A 5,644-nucleotide genomic window follows, 5' to 3' on the forward strand; every position below is an offset into this window, starting at 1 on the left:
GGCAGGCGGGCGGGCTGATGGATGGCCCGGCGCGCTGTGGGTGGGGGTGATGGGCGGCGGGCGTAGAGACCCTTAATCTTTGATCTTCGTTTTTTTGCCTGAAGTTGAGTTGTTTTTTGTTGTTTTGTTTTGTTTTTGGGGAAGGTGCGAGGGGAGGGGAGGCCGCTGCTACATTCAAGGTGCAGCGCGCCTCTCCCGGCTCCCTAAGCCTCCATCCGCTCTGTCTGCCCCTCTCTGAGTGGCCCCGTCATTTTTGATCACTTGGCCACGCGTTGTCTCGCTGTGCCTGTGGCACAGCTGGTCCCTGTCCGTGTGTCCCTACCTCTGGGTTTTGCCATCCTTCACCTCGTTCATTCTCCCCACCCATCCATCCCTGGGTCTGTATGTCGCTGTCTCCGCATGTGGTTTTCCCATCCAAGTGACCCCCTCCCTCCCTGGGTGTCCCTGCCACTGTGTGCCATGCCTGGGCTGCCTGGCCGTTCTGCCCATTTAGGACTCCATGCCCTCCCCTTCAGGGTCCTTATGGATTTATGCCCCTGGCCTTTTCAGGCTACTTGAGAGTTTGCTTATCAGTCATGAGTGGTCGTCTCTGGTCAGGGGCCTAGAAGAGCAAGGGATGGAGCAGACATGCCTCCCCTAAGGACTTCTTCCAGCGGCCTTTCAGCGGGGCCGGGACAGCCTCCATGTCCACCTTCACTGGGAAGCTTTGGAACTTGCTAGCCTTGTTGACTCTCCCTTTGCCATGTGTCTGTCTCCCCCATCAGGACCTCACCTCTGGCCTGTCATCGGCCTCTCCAGGTGCTCCCCACCACAGACCTCTTCTTGCTGACTTGATTTTCCTCCGCACCCTCACTTTACCATCGTATGTTTTTTTCATTTCCCCATTTTGTTTCAGCCCTTTTTTTCCTTCTCCGTCTCCCATGATCTCTCTTGCCTATTCTCCACCTTTGTTCCCATAATCTGTGGCCTTTCTACCTTTTCTCCTTGGTTACTCTAAGTTCCTTTTATCCCTTATCCTCTCACCCAGCATTTTAATCACCCCAGCCGCAAAAGGTACCAGAGAGCAAGGGTCTGGGAGGTTGGGAGTATGGTTTGTGAAGGCACATAAACAGGCCAAGAAATCAATTTAATGGGTTTCCAGGGGCATATAACCCCCTTCACCAGTCCGGGTCATTATGTCCGTTAACTGTCAAGTATGATTTTGGAAGGGGACATTCTCTAGGACTCTGAGCTCCACCCTGCTTGGTTGTCCCTTATCCTTCCGTTTATTCTAGTGGCTTCTTCACTTTCCAGCCCGTCTTCGTTCTGCAGCCCTGCTATGATGTTTGGATTCAGCATGATTTCTTTTGGAGGCAATTTTCATTAGTGTGACAAAAGCTCTTATGCAGAGGGCCAGGTTCATTCAGCCTAAAGAATGGGAAAGGTGGATAAAGAACCTGGAAAGTTTGCCTTGTTTTAAGCCTATCATTGTTTTCCAGACATCAGGATCTTAGAAGGATAAAAGGAAAAGGTAGATATGGACAGAAGATGGAAGATTTCAGAGATGAATAGAGTTACAGAAAGGAAGGAGAGGCCGGCTGCAATAAATGCGTGGGGTAGAAAAATGCATGCCATGAGGAATGTGCAAAGGAAAAGAAGAAAATCCATGTGGAATGAGAGGCAGGGGAGGAAGCAATGGGTGATTAATGAAAAACTAGGAGGATGAAATGAAAAATGATTTAATAGCAATACAGATGGAAAGTGGGAGAGAAATGATAGAATATTCCTAAAGAGGAGGTCACCAGAAAAAGCAATATGAAATGAATACAATGGTAAAGTGGGGGAAGGGAGAAATTGGAGAATAAGATGAGTGTGGTACAAAGAAGGTACATGGAAGGCAGAGGAGGAGTGCTGGAGCAGATCAGAGCTGACAGAGCTTGGTAGGAGGAAAGAGGAAAGGGTGAGCTATCAAAGGAAACAAATGCTTCTGGTGTGAGAAAGACACAGCGTGACGGATGCAAGGAGAGCGCTGCAGGAGGGGTGATTTGGAAAAAAAGGGCAGAGTAGAAATACCACTGGGCGAAGCCCCAAAAGAGAGAGATGCCAAAGGAGAGGGAGAGATAGGACACAGAGCTATCTGGTGAAGAGAAAGGGAAACAGAGCCTCACAAGCATTATTCCTTTGGCCAGATCATTCCGTACCCCACCAAAGGCCTTTGCGTTTCATTCCCAAGCCAGGGGAACACAAGCAAAGAGATGAAAAAGTAGAATTCCTATTTACTTTAGCTGACAGGAACTTGAATCTTTCTAACCCCCTGAGAACCAAAGACCTCAAGCCTCTGATGTCATAAATTGCTGGTGTTGCCTTGACAACCTGACAGGGTTCCTCCCTCCATGATGTCAGAGCGGCTGGTGTTATCTGGAGGCACATAGAGGAACAACTTGCTGCTTTGCTGGGGAGCTGTACACTTACAGGGCCGGGGCCTGAGTCAGATCTGTAGGATTTCTGAGTCTGGTAGCGTGACCTTGCCCTCCTGGAGCTGTTCCTAGCTCAGAATGAGGTCTGGTTTGTGAGTGCTTGAGGTTCGCTGGGGCGACGGGGACATGGAGAATGGGATAGTAGGATTGAAAGGCAGGCAAGGAAGAAAACTGGAAATGGCAGTTACAGAATGTGAAAGCAGGGCTTTGTGAGCAGGAAGGAGACTTATGAAAAATATAAAATGCACCTCTGGGTTTAGGAATGAAGACTGAAGCTGGAAATGCAGAGGAGCAGGGATCAGAGCTGTGTGAGAGTGTAAGCTGATGCAGGAATAGAGAAAAGGGAAGGGTTCTGAATTACCAGGAGGCACAGCATGCTGGAATTTGTGGAGAAAGGGAAAAAATGGGACTCTGAGTGAGACAGACAAAGCTGTCTGGTGAGAGACCCCGGGTTAGTCCTGATGGCTATATGAGCAGGGGCTGCATCTGTCTAGTTTCTTACTGTTTTCTAGCACCTAGCATGGTGTCACCTGGAAGATGCTTAGTAAATGTCTGTTGATCAAATATAGAGTTAAAGGAAGAGGCTAAAGAAAAAAGTTGCTTGCCTTACTCTCAATCTACCCTTCAGGGCTAAGTCTGAGTAAATGGGCAAGTTGGGAAATCAGAAACTGGGGGAAAGGGCTGGAGGAGAGTTAACTGAGCAGCAGTGAGATCTGAGAGGGCAGACTGGGTTAGGAGCACAGTTGGAGGCAGCCAGAGTGGACTCTAGGGGCTGATGTGGGAGTCTTTATAGAAATAGTGGGAAGAAACATGAATGAACAGTCTTAAGGGCCCAAGAGAAAGATGCAGAGGAAGGTAGAAAAAGAAGGTGGTTTCCAGAAAAGGTTGAGAGTTATTTCCAAAGACAGAGTCGGCAGATTTGAATTCAGAGTAGCATCCCCACCCCATCCATCCCCAATCATGGAACCACAATTGAATCAGTCATACCCATATTTATAGATTGGTCACAAATAAAAAGTTCGTAAATCAATACTAAGCCCATCCTAAACACTCTGTCCTAATCCAGGCAATTACAAGGAAGTCAGCATTGGCCAAGTGGGCCAAAAGGCAGAAAGAAGCACAGGCCTGGATGTAAGGAACCCTGTGAGGGATGGCCTTGACACTGACTGCCTGTTGTTGAATGAGTTCAGAAGTATCTGGGAGAAGAGGGGGAGGCAAGAAATGTAAAACTCACCACAACTCAGTGAAATCTGAAGACAGAGGGGAAGTATAAATAAACAGAAGCCACAGAGAAGAGAGCTGCACTGGGTGGGGGATTATAACCTGTCCAGTTCCTCTGGTGGTGAGTCAGAAAGACCCTGAATGGGTTGAGGACTCTAGGAAGAGCAGGAAGAGAGTGAGTGAGCTGGGGCAGCTAGAGAAAGGGCTGGTGGTTGGGGGCCTGAAGGGAGGACAGTGGCGGCTGGATGCACTGTCAGCGGCCGCCATGGACTTAGGCAACTCATATTTTGCAGCAGGCGACAGGCTGTCGACACTGCGGTCCTTTACCTCACCGTTAGAAACTCATTTCATTGATTTTTCCATCTTTCTTCTCTGGCTTCTCAGTCATCCCACCACTCACTTTCCCAGAGCCCCTTGCCTCTCTGGGGAAAGCCCCAGGGGACCACCTGCCCCCTCTTCCTCCACCCCAGGCTGGCCAGGCAGGAGTAAAAGATTTAGAGGTGCCTTCTGGCACTCTGAGATAATCCCGTTGGGTCTCAGTGCCCCCTCATGTAGGAACTAGTCCAGAGCCAGGGCCTCCGTGTATGGTTGTTTAGGGTGTCCAATTAAAGGGTGACAGGGCAGAGGTCCACCTTCCCTCCTGTCACCAAGGTGTACCACTGGCATGTGAGCTGCATACCCCTGGAGGAAGACTTCTTTTTCTAATTCCTTCTGAGACAGCTCAGCACCCCTCAAAATATTTTTTTCAAAGTCAAATGAGAGAGCAGGAGCTCGCCTGCGATTTGGACAGGAATATGGGATTATGCTTCCAGCCTAGAAATTATAGCAGGGCCACCCACTGGAATGGTCCTTATTAGCAGGGCATAAGTAGCAAGAGCTCTCTTCAGAGAGAAGAGGTCATAGGTTTGCAGCTTCTGTCCTGTGCAGCATGTGCAGTCAGGGGGGCAAGGGAGGTGTGGGTCAGAAACTTTTACCTCCTGTGTGGACATTTCCCCAGTGCCGCCTCCAGTCACAGCCAACAACCCTCAGCTTCTCCCATTGGGGCTGGGAGTGGGCCGAAGGTCAAGAGTCAATTGCCCGTCATTTGGCTTCTCAGTGAAGGAGGGCAGAGGGTGGGACAGGAGTGTTAGATTGTGTTTCCCTGAGGAACTGATGTGCCAGCCTCAAATTTTTCATCCCTTGTTTTGTTGGTGACTGCCCCCCACCTCCGTCTCCAGCCCAGAGCCCTCTGGTCTTGGGGAAGCTGTTTAATCTGGAGCCGAGTCTTGGGTCTTGGTTGTCTGAGTCTGGATTCTGTTGCTTCCCCGGACGTCGCAGTTATTTTCCTTTCTCTCCAGCCACTTCCATGTTCTGCGTCACTGGCCTGCTTGGGTTATAAATGCCTCCAACCTCTAGCTTTTTTTCAGGCTACGAGGTTTCTGAAATCTAGAGTTAAATCCTGGTATTTAGGGAAAGGAGTGCATTTGAGGTTAAGAAGAGAGAAAAAAAGGAAGGCCAAGAAAGAGGTTCAAGATGGATGGGGCAGAGAGGAGTGGGAGAAACCAGACAGGCGGAGGATGACAAGGAGAGGGAGTTTAAGGTAAAAACCATGTGACTTCCAGCCGGGAGAGAGACTGAGAGAAGGCCACCATTTAAATGGAAAAGGAGAAGAAAGGGAGGCTGTGAGGATTGGGAACCACTGGAAGAGGGTCCCAGAGCCTGAGCCCCTGCAGGGAAATAAGACCAGGAGGAGGAGGACCTGTGTTTGCGGGGAGGCCTAACGCAGCAAAGGCAGGCGGTGGTCTCAGCCTCCTCGTCAGTCCTGAGTTCAAGCTGTGCTGGCTTTGACCCTTGTGGGAGGAACCGAAGTGGCAAATTAACGACAATAATGAAGTCACTGCTCCTTGTTTGTCTTTGCTGGTTTCCCCCTTGAGATTTGTCCTTTGGCTTGACGGGGCAACGTGGGGGTGGGGAGGGACAGCCGCGGA

The 5,644-nt window shown here is 50.0% G+C and overlaps 2 protein-coding genes across 9 annotated transcripts in view; one reads left to right on the forward strand and one right to left on the reverse strand.

The window, feature by feature from the left end:
- The window catches only part of THTPA (thiamine triphosphatase), a 44,802-nt gene that overhangs the window by 7,458 nt on the left and 31,700 nt on the right, over positions 1 to 5,644 (reverse strand). The gene's annotated exons all lie outside the window — the stretch shown is intronic.
- Positions 1 to 5,644, forward strand: part of ZFHX2 (zinc finger homeobox 2) — a 31,298-nt gene that overhangs the window by 2,992 nt on the left and 22,662 nt on the right. The gene's annotated exons all lie outside the window — the stretch shown is intronic.

The sequence above is a fragment of the Myotis brandtii genome, unplaced genomic scaffold (genome assembly GCF_000412655.1).
Source record: "Myotis brandtii unplaced genomic scaffold, ASM41265v1 scaffold70, whole genome shotgun sequence".
Classification (NCBI taxonomy): domain Eukaryota; kingdom Metazoa; phylum Chordata; class Mammalia; order Chiroptera; family Vespertilionidae; genus Myotis; species Myotis brandtii.